The sequence below is a fragment of the Xyrauchen texanus genome, chromosome 4, assembly GCF_025860055.1.
Source record: "Xyrauchen texanus isolate HMW12.3.18 chromosome 4, RBS_HiC_50CHRs, whole genome shotgun sequence".
In the NCBI taxonomy this organism is placed as follows: domain Eukaryota; kingdom Metazoa; phylum Chordata; class Actinopteri; order Cypriniformes; family Catostomidae; genus Xyrauchen; species Xyrauchen texanus.
In genome coordinates this window covers 38,596,412-38,615,428 of record NC_068279.1, presented here as the reverse complement: position 1 = coordinate 38,615,428, position 19,017 = coordinate 38,596,412, and positions in this window count along the sequence as shown.

The window sequence follows — 19,017 nt, the reverse complement described above, 5'->3', positions numbered from 1 at the left end:
GGTACAGTTTACATGCCGCTGAGCTGAGATTCCTTCATCAAAACAGACTTACACTTTAATACTGAAATTAGGGTTTCTCCACTAAAATCATATTACTCGTACACTGATACCGTTTGAAAATATGCTTAAATGTGTTAAGACTCTTTCAATTACAGTAGATGTCAATTCAAGCCATCACTTTATCCGCATCCAAACAAGCCAGCAACTAGTGAAGCAAATGCCGTTTCGCATGTCATGTCCTATTCTGACCGGAATTATTCAATGCACACTTTTAAGTTGACAGTGGTTAAAGCTCATAACCTTTGTTTAATCATGCCCGCATTCTCCACCATTATGTAGCGAATCAGCTCTATATTCTTCCACCATTAGGTAGCGAATCAGCTCTATGAAATATTAATAATCAATCATAACTTGTTATAATCAATTATGAATATTTGGATCAGTTAATCGGGTTAACTTGATGTAGCTACATTAACATTACAACCAAATACTCGGTTCATCCCATGAACACTCAATATTGGTTATTAATTAATTAATTAATAGAAAGGTACATTTCGGGGCAAGGGAAATGTCTTTCTTACTAAGTATTAAGAGCAAGTAGTCAAAATCTATGATTAGTGACTTTAGATATGAGCTTGAGACACAGACAACTTTACATGTGACATGAACAAGACTTTATTAACTAGACTAAACATTTAAACTACTCTAACATACATATACATACATTCATACAGTTTACCAAGGGAAAGAGGGCTGAAGCAGAATACAGGAAGGCAAGAAGTTATAGCATTGTTTGAAGTTCAGCAGATCAACAGCCTGAGCAAACCATCATATTAGTTCTGACACGCCCTTTTTATAAAGGGGTTAAGGATACTTAATGTATCAAATAATGAGACTAAGTTTGATACTTGCATGTCCCATTTGAATTAAACTGTCCTGATGCAATTTGTTGAGGCTCCAGTTGATCTTTGATGATGTTGTCTTGATGAGAGAGAACCAGTGAGAGTCAGAGGATCTTGGTGAATGGGCAGTCGAGGCCGTAGCCTGGCACATGCTTGGGAGTCCTTGGGGCCTTTAGTTTGGCATCATTCAGCGAGAGAGTGAGAGAGTGAGAGAGTGAGAGAGCACAAGGCTCAGAGGGCAAGAGAGCAAGAGATAAGCGACAGGGCTAAGAGCGAGCTAAGAGAGAGAGAGAAGAAGTGGGCGCAGCAATTTTATACCCTCGGGAAACAGGTCCCACCTCTCATTGGCTCGACCAATAAGAAGGGTTTGAGTTCTAGGCGGGAATTTGGTTTATTGCTCTTTGTTGTAAAATTGCCCATTGCATGTGCAAGAAAGAAAATAGGAAACATACTGGTAATACTAATGTGTTGTTGTTATCGACATATCATGTACACAGTCATTTCAATCTTCAAAATACCAAGTTATAGAGACCAAATATGCCACACATATGATTTTGGTTAACCATAGTATGCAAAGTCTGAAACATTAACCCATTAGTTTGCAAGAAAACATAGATCAAGCACATTTAAGGGAAAATGTGAGATGGCACATTAGATACATGTCAATATTTATCACATGGATATATAGAATATATATATAGGATTAACAGGGTTCATTTCTCTTTCTCAGTAAGAGAATGAAGGGAGGGTCAGCACTTCTCTGAACATTCCTTTGGAGGTCGTAAAGGCCTCCATTACTCTGGGCAGGAGAATGATTCCTTTGTTCCGTCACGGCTCATTTGCATGTTTCTGGCTGGGTTTATGACGGTAAGAGATTTTGGGCTGAATGACTCAAAAGATAGTAAAACATCGCGTAATATCATTCTACAGAGATCTTATATTCGAATTCAGCTCGGACAAATCGTAAGGTTTAATTTGATACCAAGAAAAGTATATTTAGTACACTTAGAAAGGGAATATACACTGAGGCTATTAAATATGAGGCCTCAGAGTTTAAAACACACACGAAACAGTTCTAACGAGTTTGATATACCTCAGAAATACACAACATACAGGGATTACACGTATTTCATTAGCAATATGCAGTTCTGTGTTTAACTGGAAAACACACACACACACACACATTTTTACGTTCAAAGTTTCCCCCTTCCTGTCCACATGATAAGCACGTGGTGAGCATGCGGATGTCACATGCGGTTCTCTGTCAATAGTTCATTGTCTCTTTGTCAATACATTTATTGTGCTTGTGGAGGCTGGTTGGCGCTATTTCAGTAATTAGGGGGGGTTTTTAACAGTAAGTTCTTGTTTGTTCGGGAATCTGTTAAGGCAATGATCCTCCGCCATACCTTACAGCCATGTAAGGCTCTAAAAGTAAGAACTAGAATTTTAAAATGAATTCTATACTGGACTGGTAACCAGTGAAGTGAAGCTAAAACAGGTGTGATGTGTTCTCTTCTCTTAACGCGGGTTAAAAGCCTTACAGCAGAATTCTGAACAACCTGGAGGCGATGAAGCTCCTTCTTACTCAAACATGTAAAAAGACTGTTACAATAGTCTAAACGGGAGGAGATGAATGCATGAATAATCATCTCTAACTCACCTTTAGTCACAGATGATCTTAATTTTGAAATGTTCCTCAATTGAAAAAAGCAGTTTCTAACTAATTGTTTCGAATGAAGCTCCAAGGACATAGCTGACTCAAAGACAACACCTAAGCTCCTGAGGCTCGGATGGACAGACGGTCCTAAGTCGCCAATATGTTGTATTATCTTTGGGATTTTACTTTCAGGGGCTGATAATTAGTGTTTCTGTTTTGTCAGAATTGAGAAGCAAAAAGTTCTCACATAACCACTTTTTAATACTAGACAGACAGTTAATTAAAGAGGACAATTTAAACAACTCAGTTTCCTTAAAGGAGCAATACAGTTGGATATCATCCGCATACAAGTGATAAGATATGTCGCTAAACTGACTAATAACCTTACCAAGACGAAATATATACAAGAGGAACAAAATAGGATCCAAGACAGAACCCTGCGGTACCCAACACGACAACTCTGCAGTTTCAGACACAATCTGATTCAAATTCACACTAAAGCTTCTACCTGACAGGTAGGATGAAAACCATTTTAAAACTGATCCCGACATGCCAACCAGATCACGAAGTCTATTTAACATAACATTATGATCAATTGTGTCAAAAGCTGCTGAGAGGTCCAATAAGACCAACACTGTATATTTTTTAGAGTCAGCTGACATCATAATCTCACTTGAAACTTTAAGTAACGCCGTTTCTGTGGAATGTTTTTTGCAAAAACCAGACTGGAATTTGTCAAATAACTCATTATTCTCTAGGAAAAGGGTGAGTTTTTCAGCTACAACTTTTTCTAGAATTTTTGACATGAAAGGAAGCTTCGAAATTGGTCTATAGTTTTCCGGTTGTAGCGGATCCAGATTCGTTTTTTTAAGTACAGGCAAGCGCGTCTGCTGCCCTGTTGAGGTTGCCCGGGATGTGAGTGGTGCGCAGCTACCTGAGTCACTGCTGACTCCAAAGGAGGAGACGGCGGGCGAGTTGTGACGTGACGGGAGCGCATGCTGCCTTGGCGATGTATGTACGCTACCGTCGTGATGCTGTCTGAATGGATCAAGACATGCTTGGCCCGAATTAGCGGGAGGAATCTTCGTAGGGCAAGAAATACAGCCAGCAACTCTAAGCAGTTGATGTGCCAAGCAGCGGGGGCCCTGTCCAGGAGCCAGCGGCTGCGTGCCCATTGCATACGGTACCCCATCCCTGTTTGGAGGCATCTCTGGTGACCAGAACGCTTCAGGACACCTGCTGTAAGGGGACTACTGTCCACAGAAAACAGAGGTCTGTCCAGGGTTTGAAAATCTGCCGGCAAGCGGGGGTGATGAACACATGGAGTCAGTGCTGAAGCAGTCTCATATGTATCAACCCCAGCGGTGCGACCGCCGCGGAGTATGCCATATACCCCAGGAGCCTCTGGAAATTTTTAGAGGAACCGCCGTGCCTGGCTTGAATAAGGTGAGTCATTTCAGCACTGACTGTGTGCGATCGTTGGTGAGTCGCACTATCATTGAGACTGAGTCGAACTCCATGCCGAGAAAAGAGATGCTCTGAACCGGGGCGAGCTTGCACGCACACCTGGCAGGGGACGGGTTAGTGACTGAGGAGGAGGTCAGAACCGGCCGGCCGGGAGGCAGCAGTCGTGGGTCCAGAGGCGGGGGGTCCACGTCCGGCATGCCAGGACTGTTGAGTTGTGGCACTGGGATGCCATGAGAAAGGCATTTGCGGGCCAGGTGACTCACAGAAAGAGAAAATTGCTCTTTTATTGAGAATGTGGGTAATGCAGCCCAAAGGAGGTCTGTCGCTGAGCGCAGTCCCTGTAACATGTTGGGGTCAGGAATACCCAAGTGCAGATCTTTGAGTGCCTTGGCCTGGTGAACTTGCAGGAGGGCCATGGCATGCAAGGCAGAAGCAGCCTGTCCGGTGGCATTGTAGGCTTTGGAGGTCAGTGACGACATCATTCTACAGGCCTTCGAGGGGAGAATGGGGCGATCCCACCAGATGGCGCTGTGAGTGCCGCCCAGACCCAAGGAACCAGTTATTCAGCTGTGAAGGCTATGGGGAGGACGGAGGGTTCCAGTCCAACACCACGCTGACGGCAGCCCATGCAAGCATGTCGGCCAACTGGGCATCAGCCTCAGACCGGACGTGCCGACCCGAGGGTGGCAGCCCAATCGAGTCTTCCACATCAGATGCCGGAATACTCTCCGATGCAGCGGTGTGCTCTTCATCCAGCTCAGGGGGCTCATGTGCAGAAGTCAATGAGCGGGTCGGGGGGCGGGTGGTTCGTGGGAATGTACCCGGACAAACAGAGCCCGCTGCCATCCCCAAATCGCCTCCATCGCCATCCGGGTCGTCCTCAATCCCGTGGGAATTTAGGAAGGAAAGCCGTGACCGTAACGTTGCCATGGTATCGTTCTCACAGTGAGAACATGAACCATCCACAAATGCTGCCTCTGTGTGATTACGGCCTTGACACACGAGGCTGCATCTGTGACCGTCAGGAGTGGAGAGAACTCGACCACATCCAGGGACTACACAGAGGCGGAAGGGCATCTTTATAAAGACACGTCCTTAAAAGGGTAAAGCTGCACTGCTGTACAGAGAAGTAGAAAGCCGCTGATATGCACCATAGATCCAAGAGCATACGCTCTTGTAGAGATGAAGTGAACAGTCTGTGAATGCAGCTCGCTGATCACATAACTGCTCGGCTCCGAAGGAAAAATCTGAATGGACAGATGCATTTCCCTCCCTTTATACCCGTATGTCTGGGGGCGGGACATGCAAATTCTGTCTGCCAATTTCTCATTGGCCTTTTCTCAAGTTCAGAGATGTGCAAGTCTCTCAAGAAAGACCCCTAGTGTCGCTTCTTCAACACAACGTCGAAGTGAGCGACAGACGGGGAACGAAGAAACTGAAACTACATCTTTTTTTCTTCTTCTTTAAACTGTGATACATTTTTAAATGTTACAAGTTCTTGAACTCTAATAAGGCACTATATAAATGTAACAATATTATTGTTATTATTTAACTAAATAATGGTGTCCTATTGTAAAAATTCCTGATAGACTTATGTGTTTCACATGTCTGTAGGCTATATTGATATAATTTTTCACTGCAAAAATCTGTGCTTGACATTTCACATTTTGCTTGACACCTATTGCCTCCAGAATAATGTTGTTATACATTAACAGACGAATGAAAATTATGTTTCATGCAGATATTAATATCTGAAATACCAGGAGAAACCATATCAAATTCCATATTTTTTTTATAATAATTGTATATTAATATTATTATTAGGCTATTATTCTGAAAAGGCATATACAAGGCATATTTTATGAATAGAAACTATAAATGTAAAAGTAATGTAAGAGTAATACTTAAAATGGGCGTTTAATTTAGTTTGGACAAACCTCTGGTTTAAGACCCGCCCATGTCCGGTTCTATCCGAATACAGAGACAGATACAGATCATTTTGTTATATGAACAGATACAAATACATTTAATGGCTCCGCTGCACACCCCTATGACCTAGTATTTTACAACATGTATTAATATGGCTATCAGTATATTTTAAACTACTATCACTGAATAGCTTCTAATGATATCTTAAGATATTTTATAACAGGATACAAAAGACAAAGTTCTCATTATTACATTATTGGTCTGGACTTATACTGTAGCACTTCGGCATCTGCTAGAATCTGGATGCCATTCACAGAAAGTCCTTGTGACCTACTGAGTGCTAACAGATCTTTGAAGTACAACATGGTTGATGGATGATCCGGTCTCACCAGAGATGGAAAGCCACGAGTGCTTTTGCAGCAAATGATTCTATACCTGCTGCATTTCTGACACATAAATAAAACATGTTTCTTATGCTCCTTACAGATATGAAATGTTTCAGTAAATTGTCCCTCATGTGGAATAATGGTGAAGGTGTGGTCAGTATGACTCTGTTTCTTCTCTTCTCCTATCAACGACTGTGAATACTCTCTTATTGATCAACTCACTATCACTGCTAGGTCCTCTTTCCCAAAGAACAAGTCTCCAGTCTGCTTATAATTATGGAGTCCTGCAAGTCATATTAATACATGATGACTACATTCTTTAAAGGGGTCATATAATGGTACATGCACTTTTTCAAGTTGATTGTACTGAAATGTGTGTTGGCTGTGCCTGTACACAACCATCCTATTATGATAAAAATCCATCCAGTGTTTTTGTTTTAATCTCCTTATATATTTTCCCCTGCCTCAAATCGAGCCGTTCGACCGTGTGACGTCACACGGTCGGACGCCCCTCCCAGGATTGTTGATTGACAGCAGTGTTTCAACACAGACCCGCCCTCGCTCGTGAGCGAGCTGTCAATCATAGTCTGTCATCATTATTGATACACTGGAGCAGAATGGCGCCTAAGCGATTGTGGTGTTCTGTTCTTCGGTGTAATTACGAACACAGCAGTCATTTTGATGTTCCTAAATCTGAACCGCTGAAGACGCAGTGGCTGAGTTTTGTTTACGATGGGAATATTCCCCACGAGCAACGTCAATGCGTTCATGTTTGCGCGAATCATTTTTCACCAGACTGCTTTATAAACGAGGGTCAAGCTGGTTTTTCTAAGAAGCTGCTGCTGAAAAAAGATTCAAAACTGTCTAAAAAATGTGGGTGTTGTTGGCTTGAATTCGTGAGGTGTATGTGGTTGAACGAGCCAATTTGGCGATCTACCTGAAGTTGACCAATCAGTATAAGGTGTTACAACTCACACGATCAATAAAACTTCATGAAGCTTTTAACATTGATAAAGGGTTAAAACTGTGTTTTCTCATATTATTCACGATGATATCACTGGGAAGGATTCTACAGAAATGCCTTGCTGTTCTCTGCTCTTCAAACAAATAATTTGCCATGCGGGTTGCGCTAGAAAACAATCTTTATATCTCTGACGGAAAAAGTTGTAAAATTTCCTTCATGATCTATTTGTATGCGTCATACTTGCATTAATTTCAGTTCTAGGGTGACATTTAGGGGGGTATAGCATCTGTTATAATTGTATTTACACAAAACTGGGTATATGAGAGATATTTTTCAAATCCCCAAGCGCGAGTCTGGTGAAACCAAGGACTTCTAGGTTGAAAGTTCTACCTGTCAATCAACCGCAGCGCTAAAAATATATTTTTAAACTTTGTTACATGCGACTTTAAAGCGCATTTACATGGACAAAACTTCTTCAGCATGTCTGCTATCAACATGCAAGCAGTGACAATGTGACACAGATGAGAAGGATGTAGCCTATATCGAAAGCTGAATAACACAAGAAGTCTACTCCACTAAAATAACTCCTAATTCTGCACTAAACATCCTGTTTGCACCTTGATTAAATCCAAGTATAACCATCAGAAACATGAGCGAATTTTGCACTCTTTCTTTTTAATCTTGTTCATTTTTTGCACTTTATTATCATGCAGTACTGGCAGCAACACACCGTCATGGTATTGTTATCAGACTGATCAAACTGTGAATTTGGTGACAGTAGGTACAGTTCTTCAGCTGAAATCGGTCTGTGCTTACGACATGCTTATCACTGCCTCTAGTGGTCGAAACTGGAAGTGTTGATGAATATATAAGCACGTGTGAGAAATAGGGTGAAATGTCCACAGAGTGGATTTTAGGTTGTTTGCTCATCTAAAATATGTCTACTTCAATGGTGTGCTCAGTCATTTTTGAAATATGTTGAAGTATGGTTTACACAGACACTTTGTGGCCTGGATGGTGCATCATTAAAATACAGGAGTTTTCAGTTACCAATGCCATTGTATAAATTCACTAAGCACATAAAAAAAAAATAATTATTCACTTTGGTACTATTTTCACAAGTAAATGGTACATTTTCAAAACTCTCAGCAGATCATCAAAAATACATTTTTTCAAACATTTCAGCATATTTTCAATTAACCAAGTACCAAAAACATATTCACAAAGTAATCATTAAAATCATTAAAAGTAACTGCCTTTCATAATGCTATTACCATCAAACTTTTCATTTGCATCTGTTCTCATTCAGTTTAATACATTTGTCTATCATCATTTGATCCAACAGATCTTAATGGTTAATCAGTGAATCATTTGGTTTATCTATAGATTTTCAAGTGGTTTGACTATTTTATGTGTTTGTAAAATATCAATCTCTAGTAAATCACATGGTCAGAATAGGAAAACGATTAATTTGTTACAATATTATTGTGGTGATGTGGCCGTGGCCAAGCGACATCTGTGGAGAGCAAGGTCGGGAGAGGAAGTGCGATAAGGATTACCTGTGGGAAATCACCTATAACAGCTGTTTTGTGTTGGAGTAAGAGCTGGAGAGGGATAAAACTACAGTCCAAACTGCTGGAGGAGAGAGAGAAACACACACAAAGCTGACTGTGTGTGCATTTCTCTTGAGCTGAAAAGGAACCCGTTTGTGTTAAGCTGAAAAGTATTGCTAATAAAAAGACTCTCAGATTGTTTACCCAGCTCCCACTTCCTCCTTCAAAGAGAGTTTGTGACTTGTCACAATTATATTACAATATCTACATCATACGCAACCACAGTTGTTTACAGAATGTACCATATGCATTCAGAGAGCATGTATGAACATTTGCAATTTACTGTATCAACAAAGAGCAGGATAGAATGCAAGGCAAACAAACCAAACTATGAATTTCTATACTGGAGGCTAGTCAGAGAGGTCACAGAGGTGGGCAACAGAGGAAGGAAGAGGGCAGGAACTGGTGAGCCCAGTGGCATCTGGGCCATCAATATCCACTATGTGATTCAGTAAACAAAGGCTAACAACTGTAAAGCAAATTAAAGGACTGTGACAAATGTGTGAAGCTCTCTCATTTGTAATTAACTTTGGTTACTATAATAGCGTCTGCTAAATTACTAAAAGTAAATGTAATTACTCAACCCAATCTGAAAATGTAAACTGTCAATTCATTTATACTGTACTGTAAGAGTACGGAACAATATGGTACAGTAAATTATAGTAAAATATACATTACTGTACTTGTTACACAATTCTTACTGTATCATATATTGACAACATACACTGTACTGTAAGAATTGACCGAGAATATCAGGCCAGCATCAAACTCTATCTTCACTGATCACATCTTTTGATTACACAGTGGGTTCATGTTACAGTCATTATGAATTTACAGTAATGTAAATTTGGTCAGGCAATGTAAGTGTATTTCCTAATGTGACTTTACAAGAAAAATGTATTGAACATCTTTAAGGTTACTGAAATTTGAAACTTTTTTGCTTGCTACAGAATGAACAGATTGATAAAATACTAAATTGAAAGAAGATAATTCTGTTGTGTTTGGTTGATTAAACAAAATGTTCTCATTACATGTCACAATAATCTTGTGTACAGTGATTATTTGTAAGGAAACATGTACAAATCTGATGAAAGCACTTATGGGGGGTTTGAAAGAACAACTAGCTTTGCTAATGTGGTCATTTTGGTTTTTTGTACTATGAGTTTTGAAAATGTACCAACTGCATGTGAAAATAGTACCAAAATGATAAAAAGCCAGGATTAATTTAATCCAAAACTGAAAGTGTCCAATAACAGGGCAGTTACTGTGATTAAGCGAGTAGCATTCAGCTGGTCACGTGATGCTAAAATGGCTGCCCCCGTAAGGCACCCCTGCTCCATGTAGAATAAAAGCACTTTTATAAGGTTATTGATATGACTAATCTGGCAAGAGTGGTCATGATTTTATAGATATGTTTCAAAATTACTATTCATTTATTTAGAAGTAAAACTTTTTAAAAGAGGAAAACAATTACTTAGTGCACCTTTAAGAGTGAGTAAGAAACTTTCCTCCTGGATTTTAGAAAGAAATTTAGCAGATGTCTTTGGGAAGTTTATGATTTGATGCATGTAAATCTAATCTGATCAGAAACACTGGTATTCACAGGAGCGATATCTCAAATCTTCCACTTTTACACACATACACACAACGCCGGAAACACATCAAAATGTTCAAAAACATCCATATAGTGCACGCATAAAAAAGACCAACAATTAAATATTGCACAGATGGGTGCAAAAAATGTCCAGGATGCCATAAAACAACAGGAACCAGCACAGATAAATGAAACACAATGGAGGTCTCCTATAAAGAGTTCAATATTGCGTCCTTTAAAAGTGGCACAAGATGCATAATAAAGGTCAAAGTGGTTGATCTAGTGTAGAAAACACATTTAAATCCAGATAGGCACATAATGGTGTCCTGTGTAAGTCAACTTTGTTATAGATGAATCTCCTATGACATGCCTTCTCTCCTCTTCACCTGTTTGACTGACTGTGAACACCAGTGGGTGGGGCCAAGGGTGCAATGACGAAAAATAGGCATTGATATCTTGATGGAGGCAGTCATATGCAAATGTATTTGGTCCTTGTGATGTCACAAGTTCTACAATTCCAACCAGCCCGTTTCTAGAATCTGGTTTTAATAAATGCAATTTTTCTATTAAGGTGGAAATTTTCAGTTCTGAAACTTACAACATGTATTTATAGCACAATGACCTCTTATATGTCAAAAGATCAAGGAAAGGGATCAGCGATCAGGAAGCACACACCCCCCATCTCTCGGAAGTCCTCGAGGACCCTGAAGGCTTCCAAGCGTTCCTGAGATGGACGACCCCGGGTATCGAGACATTTGCTCTGGAGCTGGTAAGCAGACCACTCCATCCCCCGGTGGAGGGCACTGGACCCACAGGGACCAGTGGAGGCTCCACCCCCAGGCAGTCCAGCTGATTTGGGAGTGGTTCGGCACAGGTAGACCTGTTCGCTTCACAAGAGACCTCCAACTGCCCGCTCTGGTACTCCCTAATGGAGGCTTCCCTCGGGACATACGCGCTGGAACACAGCTGGCCCCAGGGGTTGCACAAGTATGCATTTTCCCCAGTGAGCCTACTTGCACGGGTGCTGTGCAAGGTCAGGGAGCACGAGGAATAAGTCACTTTAGTGGCCCCCTATTGGCCCACGTGGACTTGGTTCTCAGATCTCAAGCTCCTCGCAACAGCCCCTCCCTGGAGAATTCCCCTGAGGAAAGACCTTCTTTCTCAGGGATGGGGCACTCTCTGGCATCTGCTCCCAGACCTCGGGAACCTCCACGTCTGACCCCTGGATGGGATGCGGAAGATCTAAGTGGTCTACCACCTGCTGTCATAGATATGTCAACCAATCCAGAGCTCCCTCTACCAGGTAGCTTTACATCCTGAAGTGGCATTTGGTCACGAATTGGTGTTCTTCCCAATCTGAAGAACCGCAGAGATGCGCAGTCGGGTCAGTGCTCACGTTACTATTGTAACCTCCGTTCCCTGATGGAGGGAACGAGACGTTGTGTCCCCCAGGCCACGACGCTGTACCGAGCCACTTTAACGGCTGAACCTTATTCTCGGCACCTCAGTGCAAAACCTGAATGAACAGATGCACAATTCCCTCCTTTTATACCCGTTTGTCCGGGGGAGGGACATGCAAATTCTGTCTGCCAATTTCTCATTGGCCTTTTCTCAAGTTCAGAGGTAACCGAGGCCTTCAAGAAAGACCCCTAGTGTTGCTTCATTCGACACAACATCTCATTCCCTCCATCAAGGAATGGAGGTTACAATAGTAAACTAGAAGTTTTGTAGATCAATACAATGCAAGTGAACAGGTACCAACATTTTGAAGCTCCATAAAGCACACATAATTTAAGCCTTAATATGTAATTCTATTGTACATATACTAGGTGCTCTGGCTTATACCAATTTCTGGTTATAGTCTTTTTACATGCTATAAGCAGCCTAATATCTTAACAAAATACCATTCTCCCACTAAGTATCGTTTGAAATGAAAATTAAATTAACCCTGTAATTTAAACTACTTTACAGAATAAATGTGAAGCTAATAATTTTATACAAGCAATTGTATTCATTCTAATACTTGAGTGTTATTTGGGTGTTTAACCTTCCAAAAATTGGCCCTCATTCACTTCCATTCTAAGTGCCTCACTTTAACCTCGATTTTTGTTAAAAAAAAAAAAAGTATTGACAAGTTGAATTTATTGTTTGTGGTACATCATTACACCACAAATGCAGTCAGTCAAATGAGCTTAACTTGTATTATTACCAAAAGTATTTATTTAATTACAATGCTACAGCATCAATTGGGTTGCTTTAAGAACTTTATGAATTAAGGGTCAAGACTATGAGCATAATTTGAACATTTTTAAATAAAAAGTACATTTATATCAACTCTAAAAATGCTTTGTCTGCAGGCATGGTGTAGTACTTTCAGTGTGGCTACAAGTCAGTCCTTCTTCAGTGCACTTCAAGCTCTACCTCTCACACAGACAAAGTGACAAGGCTGGCTTGTTCCTCATCAAATATGCATGCACTTTGTCTTCTAACACATTTGCATAGTGAAGCCACAGAAATACCTTTCTCTTTCAATTTGTGTCCTTGTGGTGCAGTCAAAATGAGCAGACTGCATAATCCCCGACCCACAGACTTTGTTCGGCTGCCAGAGCATATGACATCACTCAGTTTTTACAAGAAAGCACATCATGTTTCAAAATTCTCTTTTCCTGAAGGATGTCCTGATGATTGGTAAGCATGAAATGATTTAATACACACTTTAAATCTTCAACACAGATCCGTACAACATTGTTTCTCCTTATGAATTTATAAAAAATCACAGATGATGTCAACCTCCTAATGATAATGAATAAGTGTCCTTAAGATTTGTTAAAATACATAACTGTATTTTTTTGTCATTAACAATTTGTATTGATTCCAAACTAAAACTAAAACAAACAGCACATGAATACACAGAATGAACTTTTATCAGTATAGAATCTTAAATTGCATGAGGCACACCCTTGCATCCCTAGACATAGACAATAATATATTTTTTTTTAATCCTACACCATTCTCCATCTTCCAGTACTAAATTCAATCTCTCTCCCATAACTTCTTAAGAGATGTTAAAACCCTGTCCCCTAGACTCTGAATTAGCCAGGAGTAGTATGCTGAAGCCTCATGACTCTTTTCTAAAAGCAGAAAGCACCATCTCAAGAGTGTCTGCCACTTTAGGGGGCTGCGCACTACACCCATAGGTGGTACAGAGTAGATGGCGCAGCTGTAAGAACCTGCAGAATTGAGATCTGGGAATCCCAAACAGCTGTATTATACTTTCAAAGGATCTCAAATCTCCATCTTCATACAATTCACCCAGTGTAGCATCACACTTTTCAATCCATTTTGTCCAGCGGAAAGGGGACTTGTTTATGCACAATTTAGGGTTCAACCAAATACATGTGGCACCGTTCAGGTAAATGCCCAAATTGAACAAACAGGAAACGTTTGTCCACACTAAATGCATGTGCGAGATAATGGGATGTGTCTTTAGTCAGGGCAGCTTGGTAGAAAGACTTTGCAATGGCAAGAGAGGGGCAAGGACCTCCTGTTCAATAAAGAGCCAGGGAGGGGCTCTTTCAGGTGGATGTAACCATTGTGCCAAATGTCTGAGACCAAAAGCATAATAGTAACAAAATCTTGGGGAGACCTAACTCACCTTTGTCAATTGGCTTATGTAACTTAATGGAATACAACCGATGGACTTTACCATTCAAAATAAAGGATTTAGCTATACTATCAAATTGTTTAAAATAAAAGAGGGGAACGTCAATGGGGTGAGACTGTAGTAGGTCGTTGAATTTTGGAATACAATTCATTTTTATAACATTAACCTTCCCAGTCGTATATAAATGCAATGAAGCCCACCTGTCCACATCACTTGAAAACCATTTTATTAAAGGGTCAGAATTAACTAATTCACAAAAATTAGCTGGAAATAAAATGCCTAAATACTTAATGCCCTGTTTGGGCCACTGAAAAAAGCTGTTACAGGGCAATCATTTTAACAATATTTTAACGTCTAGCTGGATCAGGGAAACTGAACAGTAACTCTAACACTCACTTGGATCTTTGTCCTTTTTAAGAATCAAAGTGATCCAGGCTTGCATCACATCCATTCATGATCTATAAAAAAGCCCTGATCTTCAATGTTAGGTGCATAAATATTAGCCAAAATAAGACTATGCCCCTGAATTTCAGCTGAAATAATATTGACTCTTCCTAATTTATCTTTAATCTGTTTGAGACACTGGAATTGTAAATGTTTACTTATCAGTGTAATGACTCCCCTACTCTTACTCGAGCCAGCACTATAGAAAACATGCCCACCCCATATCTTCCCAAATTTTTCAGCTTCCTGCGGAGAAAGGTGTGTTTCTTGAAGAAACACTATATCATATTTCTTACACTTAAGAAGAGAAATAACCTTCCTTCTTTTTATGTGGTGACCCAACCCATTCACATTCCACATGGGGAGAGACATTTTGACATATAAGAAAAAAAATATTTTTTTATCAAAAACAAGATTATAAAGACCACATTCCAACATTAGTACAACAATCAAACCCCAAACATCCCCTAGAACAAAAAAAGACAAACATGTGCATTAACCCCACGAGCCAGTCCACTCGGCTGCAACGTGAGTGCAACAAGTTAACTTAATATTTTTACAAGATAAAATAACTCCATTTACTTTATGAAGGACATCGCTTGCTGTGGGCATGTGAATGTTTTACAGCCATCCTTAGCATCTGTTCTCAATTTGGCCAGGAATATCAGTGTAAAACCTACCGTCAGTTGATGTAAATGTTTCTTGCATTCCTTAAATCAATAACATTTCTCTCTTGTCAAATTTGCAAAGTCTGAGAACAAGAAAATGCTGTGGTTCTTTCAAGAAAGCTTTCCTTTACACCTCATCTTGCATAACACAAGATCTTTACTGGATGGTCTCAGAAATTTGGCCAGAATTGATCGGGGCCTGTCTCCCTCTGCGGATCACTGAGCAGGAACCCTGTGAGCTCACTCGATTTCCAGCTTATGGCCTGCTATGTTGAGCAGATTTGGAAAGAGCCCATCCAGGAACTTCAACATATCCTATCCCTCTGCTCCCTCAGGAACGCCGACAATACGGACGTTATTCTGCAGGCTACAGATCTCCATGTCCTCACAGCAAGATCTTCCAAGTCAGCAACAACTTTCATCAGCGTTGCCGATATATTCAGCATCTCTCGCCGCATTTCCCGCACCTCCCCGACTAAGTCGACTCCCAGGCTTGCAGCCTGCTTGGGGGTGTCAGCATGAGCATGTAAGTGTCTTTTAATGTCTCCAGAGACTGAGGATTTTGAATTCTTTGACATATTGTCCTCCTAGAACAGTTAAGGATCAGGGTGTATAGAATCTCACTGGTTTACATCTTTAAAAGTATTAAAACTAGCAAAGTGTGCAGAGCTCGCGTTCACATGTCCGATCCCCACATGGCGTCACGTGACTCAAGAATTGCATATCTGTATTACACAGAAATACATTCCACAGACTTTAGGTAATCACACAGATTCTATGCACATGATAGGCCTGAAAAGAATCATATACATATTTAACTACAGAATACCTTAGGTGTGCACTGTCCAAGGCCTTCTTTTGTTCACATTGATTTAAAGTACCTTTGATTCTCTTATACGAAGCCCTTTAGAAACTCACAAAGAGAAAAAATAGCATCATAATTAATTGCTCTCCAAATGTTCTTTGTTGAGTCACATTTCTGTGGGACTGTGAGCTTCTCTGAGCCTTTGGGCCTCTGGCCTCTCTAAGGCTTATATGTCTACATTTAATTAAATTAGCTTGTCATGTACTGAAGAACAAGCACTGACTACATTGAGACTGAAGCACATCTATGTAGGAAGCCTTTTGTGGGACAAATGCCATTTGAAATCAAGCTGTTCCAGATGGCCTCTTAAGATATCCTTGTTTTTGACCAAAGGTTTTTTGCATACAGATCTTTAGGGTCTGAACATCGATTATTCTCATCAACAGTCACAGTTTTGCACATAAAAAGAATGAGAACTAAATTGAAATTTATTTTTTATTTCTTTAATGTAATGTAAAAAAAAAAGGAACAGATCAGATTTAAAAAAAAGACGTAAAAAAAACATTATGCATTGAAAATGTCTCAATAAGTATAATTGTTCTCAGTATTTTTAGGCAACTTGGATTTATTTGTTCGCTAACTGCTAAATATCTCGCCAACAAACTGTTGTCACAGCAACTATGTATAGCCTATTGTTAAGCACATTTTTAGCAACACAGGAAACTTCCATTTGTTCAAATTAACAATATTGTTCAATATGTAAGTTTAGCTTGTGTAATCTGCTTTCATTATAAAACATCTGTGATAAAATTATTTGTGAGCCCACTGAAATCACAGGACTGGATATAATATGAGCACTGACTGTCAATGACAACAGTTTTATAAAATATTTTCCATGAGCAAACCCAGAGAAGGAAACGAAATGAAGTACTTTAATAGGAGGATGTGTACTGAGGCAAGAAGAACTGAGGCAAGTAGAAGAGTAAAGAGAGCAGACAAGGACAATAATGAGACTTACATAAGCAGACGTTCAGGGTGGACAGTTCAGTTTGAATACTAAGGGCTCTTTCCTGTAAAAACATAATGTAATAGAGATGACAATTGAAAATGCACAGTAAAATCAGACTAATCAGATTTAATGCTCGTTGTCAATTGCAAAATTAAATAAATAAAAAACAAAAAGTAAACAATTAAAGCACCTAACCTAAGACCCATAAAATTGTTTACTTGACTTTTGAGTGCAATCCTGCTAAATTACCAAACATTAATTTTTTTGTACCTCTGGTTAAAATGTATAACTCAGTTTGGGTACATAATTAGACCATAAGCACATATTTTATAGCTATAAAGTTACAGTTATATGATTTGGTTCTCTGGAAAAAGAATAAATGTACCTTTTTGTCTTACAAACATGTGCAAAACAAGGGTATACACCACAGTGACGGCCTTGTACCTTAAACGGTACCTTTTTTCTGAAAGTGTATAGGCTATTTGCTCAAAATGACAGTTTGATAGTTTTTATTATATTGTATTTAGAGTATATAGAACAGCAAAATAAAATAATTTGCCACTATTCTAACATATGTATTCTGATAAATATGGGCCTGTTATGTGTTAGAAGTCATTTTTGTCACAATCGGAACACCAGCAGATACTGCATGGACTGATGTGAAATTAATCTGCAACACAAACTGCATTTCTATCTCTTTACATGCATGTCTATTCAAGCTTCCTTGTGTTTTCATGCAATCAGTTTTGTTCAATATTTCACCCCAAATATTCGAGTGGATATAAAGGCATGGATGCTCCTGTGTGGGAATTCTGAGAGTAGTTTTTGAGAGAGGAAAGGGAAAAGAAGGGAAAGAGAAAAATAACCTTTCCTTATGCTGCATCTTCACTCATGAACATTTCATGACTATGTCCGTACAATACACAGGAATCTCAGCCTCCTTTGATATACAAAGATTTAATAATTCATATAATAAAATATGGTTTTCTCCACTCTCTTACCATCTCTTCTTAGCAGCACTCAAAGTGGTACAACAGAACGAACAGTCGAGGTAGAGAAGAGTTTAAAGTGGGACTAAAATTGTGTGTGAGTGTGTGTGTGTGTGTGTGTGTGTGTGTGTGTGTGTGTGTGAGCGTGTATTTATCACTTTGTGGGGACCAAATGTCCCCATAAGGATAGTAAAACCCGATTTTTTTGAACTTGTGGGGACATTTTGTCGGTCCCCATGAGGAAAACAGCTTATAAATCATACTAAATGATGTTTTTTGAAAATGTAAAAATGCAGAAAGTTTTCTGTGTGGGTTAGGTTTAGGGGTAGGGTTAGGATTAGGGATAGAATATAGAGTTTGTTCAGTATAAAAACCATTGTGCCTATGGAAAGTCCCCATAAAACATGGAAACACTATTGTGTGTGTGTGTGTGACAGAAAGAGGAACACAAGAACTGTACATTTAGCTAAATTAACTTGTTAGATGTCACTTGCAATGTATTTATAAAACTGTAATCTGCATTAACTATCATCTAAGTCATCTATGTCAACATTTCTCATTTGCATGACATTCCTCTAGCCTGAGGAGTATTTTGCTAGAATGAATATACAGTAATATCACTTGTGCTGCAAATGTAGGCCTATACAAAACCTTCTCTGTCAAAACTGGATCATAGAGGGCATCCGCATCTACAGTATATAAATAAATCTCATAAGAGATCTAGCAGGCATCTTGTGCACATAATTCATGAACATCCAGCTTCTCTTATAGGCTAATGCACAGAGCTTCTGTTACATGTTGAAGATTTGTTAGATAGAGTAATATGAATATTGTTATTTATTTATTGATTTATCTATATATTTATTTTATTGGCAGCTTCTCCTTCCAAGATGCAAAATGATCAATATTAAATATTTATATAGATC